Source organism: Heterodontus francisci, chromosome 28, assembly GCF_036365525.1.
Source record: "Heterodontus francisci isolate sHetFra1 chromosome 28, sHetFra1.hap1, whole genome shotgun sequence".
NCBI lineage: Eukaryota > Metazoa > Chordata > Chondrichthyes > Heterodontiformes > Heterodontidae > Heterodontus > Heterodontus francisci.
In genome coordinates this window covers 22224893-22240470 of record NC_090398.1, presented here as the reverse complement: position 1 = coordinate 22240470, position 15578 = coordinate 22224893, and positions in this window count along the sequence as shown.

The following is a 15578-nucleotide window of genomic DNA, read 5'->3' as shown; positions in this document are numbered from 1 at the left end:
GACCTTTGCTGTTTGTAGTATATATAAATGATTAGGAGGAAAATGTAGCTGGTCTGATTAGTAAGTTTGCGGACAACACAAAGGTTGGTGGAGTTGCGGATAGTGATGAGGATTGTCAGAGGATACAGCAGGATATAGATCATTTGGAGACTTGGGCAGAGAAATGGCAGATGGAGTTTAATCCGAACAAATGTGAGGTAATGTATTTTGGAAGGTCTAATGCAGGTGGGAGGTATCCAGTAAATGGCAGAACCCTTTGGAGTATTGACAGGCAGAGAGATCTGGGCGTACAGGTCCACAGGTCACTGAACGTGGCAACGCAGGTGGATAAGGTCGTCAAGAAGTCATACAGCATGCTTGCCTTCATTGGTCGGAGCACAGAGTATAAATATTGGCAAGTCATGTTGCAGCTGTAGAGAACCTTAGTTAGGCCACACTTAGAATATTGCGTGCAATTCTGGTCGCCACACTACCAGAAGGACGTGGAGGCTTTGGAGAGGGTACAGAGGAGGTTTACCAGGATGTTGCCTGGTCTATGGGCATTCGCTATGAGGAGAGGTTGGAAAAACTCGGATTGTTTTCACTGGAACGACGAAGGTGGAGGGGCGACATGATAGAGGTTTACAAAGTTATGAGCGGCATGGACAGAGTGGATAGTCAGAAGCTTTTTCCCAGGGTGGAAGAGTCAGTTACTCGGGGAAATAGGTTTAAGTTGCGAGGGGAAATGTTAAGAGGGGATGTGCGAGCCAACTTTTTTACACAGAGGGTGGTGAGTGCCTGGAACTTGCTGCCAGGGGTGGTGGTGGAAGCAGATACGATCGCGACGTTTAAGAGACATCTTGACAAATACATGAATAGGAAGGGAATAGAGGGATATGGACCCCGGAAGTGCAGAAGGTGTTAGTTTAGGCAGGCATCAAGATTGGCGCAGGCTTGGAGGGCCGAATGGCCTGTTCCTGTGCTGTTCTGTTCTTTGTTCTTTGTTCACAGATCAGCCACGAGTTCATTGAATGAAAGAACAGGGTTGAGGAGCCAAATGGCCTCCTCCTCCTCCTCTGTCCAACGACCAATATCCTGCTATCACTCTCTGTGTCTTGGTCTGTGTCTCCCTCTTTATCTCTCTTTCTGTCTGTCTCTCTCTCCTCTCTGAAATATCTGGGGAAATCCACACACATCAGTCAGCCATTTTAGGCTGGTTCTCAGTGGCCATTTTATGTTACCACAACACTGGGAGATTTATTTCAGAGATGGACTCCTCACCAATGTAAGGGTAGTGCTTAAAATGTGACACAGACATGGAGACACTGAGACACACAGTACTAGACAGGAATCAATCATTCCCTTATTCCCAATGATTTGTCCTCCTCTGTGATTAGGCTGGGTGGCCTGTAATTACTCAGTCGATAACTTTCTCCCTTGTTAATCAACACTACAACATTAGCAGTCCTCCAGTCCTCTGGCACCACGACTGTAACCAGAGAGGATTGGAAAATGATGGTCAAAGCCTCCGCTATTTCCTCCCCTGCACCTCTTAACAGTCTGAACCTGGTGAATTATCAGCTTTCAAAGATGCTAAACCCCTTAATAATTCTTCTCTCACTGTTTATCCCATTCAATATTTCAAACCCCTCCTTATTGACTACAATGTCTGCGTCATCCCCTCTTTTGTGAAGACATTTGCAACGTGTTCAATAAGAATCATGCCCGCACCTTCCGCCTCCATGGCTGGGAAAAAGGAGGAGAGACGATATAAAGTAAAAGATACAATTCTAATGGAGTTGCAGGAACAGACAGATCTGGGGGAGGGTACTTGTGCACACATCACTGAAGGTGGCAGTGTAGGTTGAGAAAGTAGTTAAAAAGCATAAGGAGTCCTGGGCTTTATAAATAGAGACATAGTACAAAAGCATGGAGGTTATGACAGACCTGTGCAAAACACTGGTTTGGAATCAACTGGAGTATTGTATCCGATTCTGCGCACCGCACTTGAGGAAGGATGTGGAGGCATTAGAGAGGATGCAGAAAAGAGTCACAAGCCTGGTTCCAAGGATGAGGGACTTGAATTACATAGATAGATTGGAGAAGCTGGGGTTGTTCTCTGTGTCTGTCTTCCTCTCTCTATCTCTCCCTCCTGCAAGTCTGACACAAGAGCGAGACAGAGGGAGAGAGGGTTAGATATGCAGGCAGAGAGAGGGCTGTAGAGAGGGACAAGGTTGGAGAGAGAGAGATTGCTGGAGTGGACTGAAAGGGATAATGTAAGATAGATTAATTTGATTTAATCCTTTACTGCTGTGTGCGCAAACATATTGGAGATAGATATAGAGAGAGAAACATCAGGAGAGAGGGAGAAATGGAGATGAAGTTGGGGCCCAGGTGGCCCCTCTCCCCTTTCTCTTCCCCCCCCTTCTCTCTCCCCCTCTAACCCTATCCCCCTCACACCCTCTCTTTTACTCTCTCTCTCCTTCTCTCTCTCCCACTCCATGTCTCTCCCCCTCCCTCACTCCCACTCTCTCTTCCTGTCTCTCCCTCCCTACTCCCTCACTCACCCTCCCTCTCTCCCTCCCACTCTACCTCTCCCCGCTCCTTCTCTATCTCTCTCTCTCTGTCGCTCTTTCTCTCTCTCTCTGTCTTTATTTCAGTTCTTTCAGATATATGGATTGATTGGAGAGCTTGGGTTGTTCTCCATAGGTCCTTCCAATCCACTCTATCTGGGCCCATCATTTTATACACCTCCATTAAATCTCCCCTCAGCCTCCTGTGTTCCAAAGAAAACAATTCCAGCCTGTCTAATCTTTCCTCATAGCTAAAATTCTCCATTCCTCACAACATCCTCTATAAATCTTCTCTGTATCCTCTCTCCTGCAATCACATCCTTCCTGTAATGTGCTGACCAGAACTGTATGCAGTACTCTAGCTGTGGTCTAACTAGTGTTTTCTATAGTTCCAGCATAACCTCCCTGCTCTTATATTCTATACATCGGTCAATAAAGGAAAACACAATCAAAAATCCTGCAAGAAAAACAATCCCGATTGTTAAAAAAAACTGCCCACAATTGTCACAGTGCAACACCTGTGATTTATTAAACTTTAACACAACAGAGTTTGTTACTCAGTCGTGGAAAGTGAATTGCACTGTTACTGACCTTTACTCCAGTCCCTCAATCCCACTTCATCTCTGGCAATTGTTATAAGATTCACCCCACCCTTTCAAACATAAATATTACCCACATCAAACCAGAGCAATTAGAAATTGTACACAGCTGCTGATAGCTAGTAACAAGACTGAAGGGAATGTTCAGTCTTCCATCTCTAACCCAGACAAATATATGTCTTCATTTATATTGATATCCGTCCGACCGAATGGAATCACATGGAGGCCAGGCCTCTCCCATAACAACATTGTTTGATCATTTCACTTTTTATGACAGACTGAAATTTTTTATCTATTTTGCCTCAATTTTCCTGCAGCGATGTCCTAGTACTGAGATGATTGACCTCCAACAACCACAACCATCCTCCTTTGTGCTCGGTATGATTCCAACTACCAGAGAGTTTTCCCCCGATTCCCATTGACTTCAATTTTACTCGGGCTCCTCGATGCCACACTCAGTTAAACGCTGCCTTGATATTAAGGTCAGTCTCTCTTGCCAGCAGCAGACTGGAGTGAATCATTCCCTTTGACTCGTTGTGCACTGAACATGCTCTGCTTCTTCACAGCCTGATACAGGATTGTACACGGCCAATTAATATAGGCCATTAAACATTCCCAGAGCAGGTTCAGCAGAGTTTATGAAGAGAGTACAGTTCCTTCAATATTCTCTGCCTGTCTTCCTCTCTCAATCTCTCCCTCCTGCTATCTCTGACACTAGGAGAGAGACAGAGGGAGACAGGGTTAGATATGCAAGCAGAGAGAGGGCGGTAGAGAGGGGCAAGGTTGGAGAGAGAGAGATTGTTGGAGTGGATTGAAAAGGAGAATGTAAAATTTATTAATTTGATGTAATCCTTCACTGCTGTGTACACAAACATATAAATGATAGGTATGGAGAGAGAAACATCAGGAGAGGGAGAAATGTAGATGAAGTTGGGGCCCAGGTGGACAATTTTGATGTTCCAGAAGGAATCGCCTCCATTTTAAACAGCAGACAAGCTGTTCCACTGTGGGAGCCATTACATCCTCATGATATTGGTTGTGGAAATTTCATGATGGTTTATTGGTTAATTTTTAGATTAGATTAGATTAGAGATACAGCACTGAAACAGGCCCTTCGGCCCACCGAGTCTGTGCCGAACATCAACCACCCATTGATACTAATCCGACACTAATCCCATATTCCTACCAAACATCCCCACCTGTCCCTATATTTCCCCACCACCTACCGATACTAGTGACAATTTATAATGGCCAATTTACCTATCAACCTGCAAGTCTTTTGGCTTGTGGGAGGAAACCGGAGCACCCGTAGAAAACCCATGCAGACACAGGGAGAACTTACAAACTCCACACAGTCAGTACCCGGAATTGAACCCGGGTCCCTGAAGCTGTGAGGCTGCAGTGCTAACCACTGTGCCACTGATTGATTCTTGTTAACCAAAGGTATTAAGATATAAGGGTCAAAGACAGGATATATGGTATAAGTTAGATCACAGATCAGCCATGATCTCATTGAATGCTGGAACAGGGTTATGGGGTTAAATTGCATCCTCCTCTTCCAATATCCGATGTCAAATATCCTTCTTTCACTCTGTCACCCTATCTGTCTGTGTCTCTGGTTCTGTCTCTCTTTGTGTCTGTCTCGGACAGTGTAGAGTGGGATTCATTCTGCATCCACCCCATGATGTTCCTGCCCTGGGAGTATGTGATGGGACAGTGTAGATGGAGCATTACTCTGTATCTAATCCATGTTGTACCTGTCTGGGGAATGTTGATGGGAGAGTCGAAACAGAGGTCTGGGGCCAGGGTCCTCATGGGGCGGACTTAATGGTGCCTCATAATAGACCAGTTAGCAATATTAGTGCTCCATGGATGAAAGGGGCAGTGGCTGAGTGGCTACGACATTGGCTGAGAGAGTGGTCAATGGTTGCTTCAGATTGGAGGGAGGTATACAGTGGAGGTTTATATTAGGACCGCTGCTCTTTTTGATATATACTAATGACTTGGACTTGGGTTTAAAGAGCATAACTTCAATTATGTTTGCCAATGTTTGTGTCATCTGCAATGTAATAAACAGGGAAGGGAGTAATAGCAGATTTCAAGAGGATAGAGGCAGTCTGGTGAAATGGATCACTCAAGAACAAATGAATTAGGAGCAGGAGTAGGCCATTTGGCCCCTCAATCCTGCTCCACCATTCAGTGGCTGATCTGATTGTGACCTCAACTCCACTTTCCTGTCTCCCCCCCCCCCCCCCCCCCATAACCCTTGACTACTCAATTGATCAATAATCTATCTAACTCAGCCTTGAATATATTCAATGATCCAGCCTCCACTGCTCTTTGGGGAAGAGAATTCCACAGACTAACCACCCTCTGAGAGAAAAACATTTCTCCTCATCTCAGTTTTAAATGGGACACCCCTAATTTTTAAACTGTGTTCCCTTATCTTGTCTCCCCAACAAGTGGAAACATTCTCTCAGAATCCTCCCTGTCCAGTTCCTTCAGGACCTGAGATGTTTCAATAAGATCACCTCTCATTCTTCTAAACTCCAGTGGGTATAGGCCCAACCTGTTCAACCTTTCCTCATCAGATAACCCCTTCATCCAGGAATCAGCCCAGTGAACCTTCTCTGAGCTACTTCGAATGCAATTATATAATTTCTTAAGTAAGGAGAACAAAACTGTCCACAGTACTCCAGATGTGCTCTACCTAAGGTCCTGTATAGCTGGAGCAACACTTCCCTACTTTTATATTCTATTCCCCTTGCAATCAACAACAACATTCCATTTGCCTTCCTAATCACTCGCTGTCCCTGAACAGTAACATTTTGTGATTCATGTACCAGGACACCCAGATCCCTCTGTACTGTACAGTTCTGCAGACTCTCTCCATTTAAATAATATACTGCTTTTTATTCTTCCTGCTAAAGTGGACAAGCTCACATTTTCCCACATTATACTCCATCTGCCAATTTTTTGCTCACTCACTTAACCTGTCGAAATCTCTTTGTAGACTCTTTATATCCTCTTGACAGCTGACTATCCAACCTATCATTGGGAAGACACATAGCAGGTTAACTTCAATGCTGAGAAATGTGAAATTATGCATTTTGGAAGGAAGGCTGAGTGATATAAACTAACTGGTACAATGTTAGAATGGGTGCCAGGACAGAGAGACCTGGGATTTCATCTATGTTCCCTTTTCGAACTTAAAGCACAATTTGGGGCTTGGAATCTGTGAGTTGTAACGAGCTCCTCATCCTGCAACGTGTTGGGAAATGTGTCAAAAGCTGTTTCTATTCAGACATTCCTGCATTATAGAAATGTGAGATATCTTTACAGAGACAGGAAATAGGGGTGTTTGAATGGACTTGCAGGTTTTGGTTGATGAGATAAGGTGAGAATTTGATTTGTATCCCTTGCAAATACACAGAATTGAAGGTATTTACAATTCACCGCATGAAGGGAACAATATACAAAACCTGAGACAGTCAGGCAATAGCAGTAGGAAAGTGAATCTCTTTTTAATGGTTTTAATTTGAAGGCCTGAGTTGATGATTGTAAAAAGCAGGAGTTCAAATCCCACACTAACTGCTGGGAACTTGAATTCTGATTTTTTTCTCAAAAAACATAAATCTGGAATTAAAAACCTCTAGGATGGAATGATTCCCTCCTGTCTGCTGGTACAAAGCCTGTGTGTGTCTCAGTTTTACTGTATTTATTAATGATTGAAGATGATGGGGTAGAATGCCACATACCCAAGTTTGCCATTGACACAGAAATAGGCAGCATTGTCAGCAGTGTAGCTGGAAGCATAAATTTACAAAGAGACATGAATGTCTTAAGTGAATGAGCAAAACTGTGGTGGATGGATTTCAATGTCAGCAAAAAAAGTACAGAACAGACTACTTTATAAATGGTGAAAAACTCAAAATACTGGAGGTGCAAAGAGACCTGGGGGGTCCATGTCCATTTGAGTGCAGTGTAGATTTACCAGAATGATAACTGGACTCCAAGGGTTAAATTACGAGGTGATATTACACAAACTAGGGAAGTATTCCCTAGAATTTAGGTGGATCAGGGCTGATTTGATCAAAGTTGTTGAGATATTAAATGGAATTGATGGGGTAGCTTGGGTAAAACTATTTCAGTATGTTGGGGGAGTCTGGGACAAGTAAGCATAGTCTAAAAATGAGAGGCAGACATTTCTGGAGTGAATTTAGGAAACATTTCTCCACACAAAAGGTGGGATTAGTCTGGAAATGTCTTCTGCAAATACTCATTGATGCAAAATCAATTGTTCATTTTGAAATCAAAGATTGACCCCAATGAATTCCTTTTGGAAATTGAAAAATACTTCTGTCACTCTCTGTCCCTCAGTTACTGTCTCTGTGTGCGTGAGTCTGTCTCTGTGTGTGTGAGTCTGTCTCTGTGTGTGTGAGTCTGTCTGTGTGTGTGTGTGTGAGTCTCTGCTTCTGTGTGTGTGAGTCTCTGCTTCTGTGTCTGTCTTTCTGTGCCTGTTCCTCTCTCCTCTCTTAGAACCTCAGTAAAACTGCACATACATCTGTTTGCCATTTTAAGTTGGCTACTTTTGATGATGCCACATCTGCAACGGGTGCACTTCCTTATGCAAGCTGGTAAATATTTCTGCACACAAAGGATGGTAGAAATTTGGAATTGTCTTCTACAAATCACCTCTCCCGATCTCTGCTCCAAGGAGAACAACCCCAGCTTCTCCACTCGAACAGTGTAACTGTAATAATCTCAACCCTGGAAACGTTCTCGTAAATCTCTTCTATACATTCACCAAAGCCTCCATGTCCTTTCTAAAGTGTGGTCCCAGAATTGGACACAATGCTCCAACTGGGGACACCCTATTATTTTATAAAGATTTAGCATCATTTCCTGCTTTTTACACTCTATACCTGTTTATAAAGCTCAGGATTCAATCTGCTTTATTAACCCATCAGCAAAGAGGGAAATTCTACCAGGACCATTGACCAGTTCCCTCAGATGTGAATCAATGAGTCGTTCCAAGGCTGGTGGGAGGGTTTAGGGGAGACCAGAGAGAACCCTGACCTGGTCAGCATTTTTCAAACAGAAAACCATCAATGCATTGGAACTGATATTAATAAAACCCTCAGGAGGAGGCCATTCGTCCACTCCAGCTTGTTCCACCCATTCACTCAGGTCATGGCTGATTTGCTCCTTATCCACATCGAGCTGTCTTGGCTCCATAAATATTAATACCCTTTCCTAACAAATCGGGCTGCAGGAAGGTTTTAAGTGGACTTCCCCAGGGATGTGTGTTGGGACACTTGCTTTTCCTGATCTATACTAATGAGTTGGTGCACTTGGTGTAGGAGGGAGCGATTCAGATATGTGGATCATTGGGATACCTTCTGGGGAAGGTGAGACCTGTACAAGAAGGACGGGTTGCATCTGAACTGGAGGGGCACCAATATCCTGGGCGGGAGGTTTGCTAGAGCTCTTCGAGAGGGTTTAACCTAGTTTGGCAGGGGGATGGTAACCGGAGCTACGGATCAGTGGATGGGGTAGCTGTTGAACAGGCAGATATCGAGTACAGAAGGTCTGTGAGGAAGGTTAGACAGTTGACAGGGCAATGTTGCAGCCAATATGATGGGTTGAAGTGTGTCTATTTTAACGCAAGAATTGTCAGGAATAAGGGTGATGAACTTAAAGCATGGATCAGGACTTGGAGCTACAATGTTGTGGCCATTACGGAGACGTGGATATCACAGGGGCAGGAATGCATGTCGGATGTTCCAGGGTTTAGATGTTTCACAAGGAACAGGGAGGGAGGTAAAAGAGGTGGGGGAGTGGCATTGTTAATCAGGGATAGTATCACAGCTGCAGAAAGGGAGGTCGTCGAGGAGGGTTTGTCTACTGAGTCATTATGGGTGGAAGTCAGAAACAGGAAAGGAGCAGTCACTTTATTGGGAGTTTTCTATCGACTCCCAATAGCAACAGAGACATGGAGAAACAGATTGGGAGGCAGATTTTGGAAAGGTGCAGAAGTAACAGGGTTGTTGTCATGGGTGACTTCAACTTCCCTAATATTGATTGGAACCTCCTTAGTGCAAATAGTTTGGACGGAGCAGTTTTTGTCAGGTGTGTCCAGGAAGGTTTCCTGACTCAATATGTAGATAGGCCGACTAGAGGGGAGGCTATGTTGGACTTGATGCTTGGCAATGAACCAGGCCAGGTGGCAGATCTCTCGGTGGGAGAGCATTTCGGTGATAGTGATCACAACTCCCTGACCTTTACTATAGTCATGGAGAGGGACAGGAGCAGACGGGATGGGAAAATATTGAATTGGGGAAGGGGAATTACAATGCTATTAGGCAGGAACTGGGCAGCATAAATTGGGAACAGATGTTCTCAGGGAAATGCACAACAGAAATGGATAGGTTTGTCCCGATGAGGCAAGGAAGGGATGGTAGGGTGAAGGAACCTTGGATGACAAGAGATGTGGAACAGCTAGTCAAGAGGAAGACGGAAGCTTACTTAAGGTTGAGGAAGCAAGGATCAGACAGGGCTCTAGAGGGTTACAAGGTAGCCAGGAAGGAACTGAAGAATGGACTTAGGACAGCGAGAAGGGGACATGAAAAAGTCTTGGCGGGTAGGATTAAGGAAAATCCCAAGGCGTTCTACACTTATGTCAGGAACAAGAGGATGGCCAGAGTGAGGGTAGGGCCGAGCAGGGATAGTGGATGGAACTTGTGCCCGGAGTCGGAGGAGGTAGGGGAGGTCCTTAATGAATACTTTGCTTCAGTATTCACTAGTGAGAGGGAGCTGGTCATTTGTGAGGACAGCGTGGAACAGGCTGATATGCTCGAACAGGTTGAGGTTAACAGGGAGGATGAGCTGGAAATTTGAATGATATGAGGGCAGATATGTCCCCGGGGCCAGAAGGGATATACCCAAGGATATTACGGGAAGCGAGGGAAGAGATTGCCGTGCCTTTGGCGATGATCTTTGCGTCTTTACTGTCCACTGGAGTAGTACCAGGTGATTGGAGGGTGGCAAATGTTATTCCCTTGTTCAAGAAAGGGAATAGGGATAACCCTGGGAATTATAGACCGGTCAGTCTTATGTCGGTAGTGGGCAAATTATTGGAGAGGATTCTGAGAGACAGGATTTATGATTATTTGGAAAAGCATGGTTTTATTAGAGACAGTCAGCATGGCTTTGTGAGGGGCAGGTCATGCCTCACAAGCCTTATTGAATTCTTTGAAGCTGTGACAAAACACATTGATGAAGGAAGAGCAGTGGATGTGGTGTATATGGATTTTAGCAAGGCGTTTCATAAGGTTCCCCATGGTAGGCTCATTCAGAAAGTAAGGAGGCATGGGATACAGGGAAAGTTGGCTGTCTGGATAAAAAATTGGCAGGCCCATAGAAGTCAGAGGGTGCTAGTAGATGGAAAGTATTCAGCATGGAGCTCGGTGACCAGTGGTGTTCCACAGGGATCTGTTTTGGGACCTCTGCTCTTTGTGATTTTTATAAATGACTTGGATGAATGAGTGGAAGGCTGGGTTAGCAAGTTTGCCGATGACACGAAGATTGCTGGAGTTGTGGATAGTGTGGAAGGCTGTTGTAGGTTGCAACGGGACAGACAGGATGCAGAGCTGGGCTGAGAAGTGGCAGATGGAGTTCAACCTGGAAAAGTGTGAAGTGATTCATTTTGGAAGGTCGAATTTGAATGCAGAATACAGGCTTAAAGACAGGATTCTTGGTGGTGTGGAGGAACAGAGGGATCTTGGGTCCATGTCCATAGATCGCTCAAAGTTGCCACCCAAGTTGATAGGGTTGTTAAGAAGGCGTATGGTGTGTTGGCTTTCATTAACAGGGGATTGAGTTTAAGAGCCGCGAGGTTATGCTGCAGCTCTATAAAGCCCTGGTTAGACCACGCTTGGAATATTGTGTTCAGTTCTGGTCGCCTCATTATAGGAAGGATGAGGAAGCTTTAGAGAGGGTGCAGAGGAGATTTACCAAGATGCTGCCTGGACTGGAAGGCATGTCTTATGAAGAAAGATTGAGGGAGCTAGGGCTTTTCTCATTGGAGCGAAGAAGGATGAGAGGTGACTTGATAGAGGGGTACAAGATGATGAGAGGCATAGATAGAGTGGATAGTCAGAGACTTTTTCCCAGGGTGGAAAGGGCTATCACCAGGGGGCATAATTTTAAGGTGATTGGAGGAAGATTTCGGGGAGATGTCAAAGATAGGTTCTTTACACAGAGAGTGGTGGGTGCTTGGAATGCGCTGCCAGCGGTGGTAGTAGAAGCAGATACATTAGGGGCATTTAAGCGACTCTTGGATAGGTACATGGATGATAGTAGAATGAAGGCTAGGTGGGTAGTTTGATCTTAGAGTAGGTTAAAGGTTCGGCACAACATCGTGGGCCGAAGGGCCTGAACTGTGCTGTACTGTTCTATGTTCTATGTTCTCTGTACAAGGCACAATCTCAAAGTTTGCAGATGATACGAAACTTGCAATGTTCGTGAACTGTGAGGAGGATAGTGTCGAACTTCAAAAGAACATAGACAAGTTGGTGGAATGGGCAGACAGGTGGCAGATGAAGTTCAATGCAGAGAAATGTTAAGTGATTCTTTTTGATAAGAAGGTCGTGGAGAGACAGAATAGAATGAAGAGTGCAATTCTAAAGGGGGTACAGGAGCACAGGGACCTAGGTGTATATCTGCATATGTCATTGAAGGTAGCAGGACAGGTTGAGAGAGTGGTTAATAAATCAAACAGTATCCTAGGCTTTATTAATAGGGGCATAAGGTACACGAGCAAGGAAGTTATGTTGAAATTGTATAAGACACTAATTCGGCCTCAGCTGGGGTATTGTGTCCAATTCTGGGCACCGCACTTAAGGAGAAACATGAGGGCATTAGGGAGAGTACAGAAAGTATTCATGAGAATTGTTCCAGGGATGAGCAATTTCAGTTATGAAGATAGTTTGGAGAAGATACGACTGATTTCCTTGGAGACAAGAAGGCTGAGAAGTGATTTGATTGAGGTATTCAAAGTCATGAGGGTTCTTGACAGAGTAGATAGAGAGAAACTGTCCCCACTCGTGAAAGGATCGAGAACGAGAGGGCACAGATTTAAAGTGTTGGTAAGAGAAGCAAAAGAGGAAAAACTTTTTCACACAGCCAGTGGTTAAGGTCTGGAATGCGCTGCCTGAGAACGTGGTTGAGACAGTTTAATTTAAGCATTGAAAAGAGAATTAGACAGTTATATGAAAAGGAAGAATGTGCAGGATTATGGGGAGAAGGCAGTGGAATGGAACAGAGAGATGTGCTCTTTCAGAGAGCCAGTGGGGGTACGATGGGCCGAATGGCCTCCTTCTGCACTGCAATGATTCTGTGATCTCTGAAGACCAGGACTGTCCTTCAGCCTCCATTTATTTCCTGACAGCACATTTTCATGACTGTAAAAAAAACGTGATACCAAAGAGGTAGGATATGTACAGTTACAATCCTCAACGATCATTTTCTCATTTATTTCTAAAGGCACCAACACTGCAGTTGGAATATTTTCATCATTAAACTGCAGATGATCTCTTTGCTGAATCCTGCTTTGAAAAAAACAGTTTGTCCTGTCTTTATTCAATGGAGCAGGAGGTTGACCAGTGGTGTGACAGGCATTGAATTGGAGAATTCTCATGACAAGAGCTGGAACATAGGGAACAATGTGGGCCTTTCCCCAAGCATTGAAACAGAAAATGGCAAAGTTGTCAGGGTGAAATGAAAAGTGACTTCACAGCATAAGGAGGGGCAGCGGACAAAGCATAAATGTAAACTTGAAAGTTCACCTCCCTATAAATTAAATTGAATCAAGTGATTATTAAAGCAATTATCAAGCAATTGAAATAAAAGCAAATACTGTGGATGCTGAAAATCTAAAATAAAACGAGAAAGTGTTGGAAGTACTCAGCAGATCTGGCAACATTTATGGAGAGCGCAGCAAAGTTAACATTTCAGGCCGGTAAACTTTCATTAGAACTGGAAAAGGTTGGAAATGTTCGAGGTTTTGAACAAGTGAACGTGGGTGCGGGGAAGAAATAAAGAAGAACAAAAGGTTCAGTCCAGACACAATGAGACAACTGAAGTTACTGCAGAATTCCAGACCCAGACTGTGTGGAAATATATTCATTTCATCAGAACATACTAACATATGAATTAGGAGCAGGAGTTGTCGATTCAGCCCCTTCGTGCCTGCTCCACCATTCAATAAGATCATGGATGATCTGATTGTGGCCTCAATTCCACTTTCCAGCCTACACCCATACTCTGTGACTCCCTTGATAGTCAATGATTTATCTTCCTCTGTCTTAAAACTATTCAATGACCTGCCTCCACCATACACTGGGGAAGACAATTCCAAAAACCCACAACGCTCTGAGAGAAAACATTTCGCCTCATCTCCATTTTAAATGGGCGACCCCTTATTTTTAAACTGTGTCCCCTAGCTCTAGTCTCTCCCACAAGGGGAAATATCCTTTCAACATTAACCTGGTCAAGGTCCCTCAGGAATGCACATGTTTCAATAAGATCACCTCTAATTCTTCTAAATTCCAATGGATACAGACCCAACCTATCCAAACTTTCCTCATAAGATAACCACCGCCACCAAACACCATCCCCACCAATACCAACGCCCCCACCCAACCCCACTGCAAACCCAGGAATCAGTCAAGGGAGCCTTCTCTGCAATGCCTCTAATGCAGTTATATCATCTCTCAAATAAGGAAACCAAAACAGTACACGGTACTCGAGACGTGGTCTCACCAATACCCGATACAATTGTAGCAAAACGTTATTTTATATTTTTATTTATATAAGCAAAATTTCATATTCCATTCCCCTTGCAATAAAAGTCAACATTCCATTTGCCTTCCTAATCTACATACCAACCTTTTGTGATTTATGTACCAGGACACCCACATCCCTCTGTATCTCAGAGTTCTGCAATCTCTCTCCGTTTAAATAATATACTACTTCACTATTCTTCCTGCCAAAGTGGATAATTCCAAGTCATTCATGTAAATTATAAATAGCTGAGGCCCTAGCAATGATCCCTGTGACACTCCATTAGTTACTGCTTGTCAACCCCCCCCCCCCCTCACTCAACAAAATCCATTTATTCCTAATCTCTGCTTCCTTTTACCCAACTGCCCTTTAACCATGCTAATATGTCACCCACTATACCATAAGCTCTTATTTTGCTAAGTAACCTTTGATGTCGCACATTGGCAAATGCCTTCTGGAAATCAAAGCACACCTAATCCACAGGTTCCCCTTTATACACGTTATTTGTTACTTCGTCGAAGAACTGCAATAAATTAGTCAAACATAAATTCCCTTTCATAAATCCATGTTGACTCTGCCTGATAATATTGAGATTTTCTCAGTGCCCAGCTATAACCTCTGTAATAATATATGCCAGCATTTCCCTATGACAGATTTCAAGCTAAATGGCCTGTAGTTTCTTGCTTTCTGTCTCCTTGCTTTTTTGAATAGAGTGTTACGACCAAGACGGAACAAATGCACTGTTAATTCAGTCCCACTTCTCCACGCATCACTGTATATCAATGAATTTTCCCACCTACCGAAGAATAGACACTCTATTTGTCCTCCAGAATAAATTACACCAAACAACGTTTCTTTAAACAACAAAAAAAGTTAACTATTTATTAGAAAAGAAATAATAAGTCTTAACTACTAATACGAGAAATCAATACATATGAAAATCTCGTTAATTTCTTGGCCCTCATGCACGCACCCATACAGTTAAAAAAACAGTTAATCAGAGCAAAGGATTCTGGTTTGCAGCTGTTTCTTGGGAATAGAAGGAATAATAAAAATACATCAGTTTAGTCACATTCTGGGAAGAAATCTTCGGTGGGTGAGGTGTCCCAGAGTCGATAAGGCAGAGGCCACTCGCAGTCTCTCCAGACGAGGTTGATGAATATACTTTGATGAGTAGATGTTCAAGGCAATTTAACTGCAGCAGGCATCACAGAAGTCTTTCAGCAGGGGTGCAGCAGCCATGTCTGCTCAGGACTCACAACAACAACACAGCAGTTGAAGTGTTGTTGACGTTCCAGGACTTCCCAAAATATGGTAGGCAACAGGGATCTCATTGGATGCAGGAATTCTTCAGAGACAGGGGTCAACAGGAACCAGCCACCTTTCAAAGGCAGGATTTCTTTTCAAGAGATGCAAGTCTCCTTTACAGAGAGAGGTCTTTTTACAGGTCTCCAGGCAGGTCAGGTCTGAATTTGAAAATGCCTGATCTTTGTCCAACTCACTGGTTTTTAAAAGTCCAAAGTGAAAGCAAAGCCTTCCTGAGCCGATCACGTGACCAGTCAGAGAATCTCCACTGCCGTTC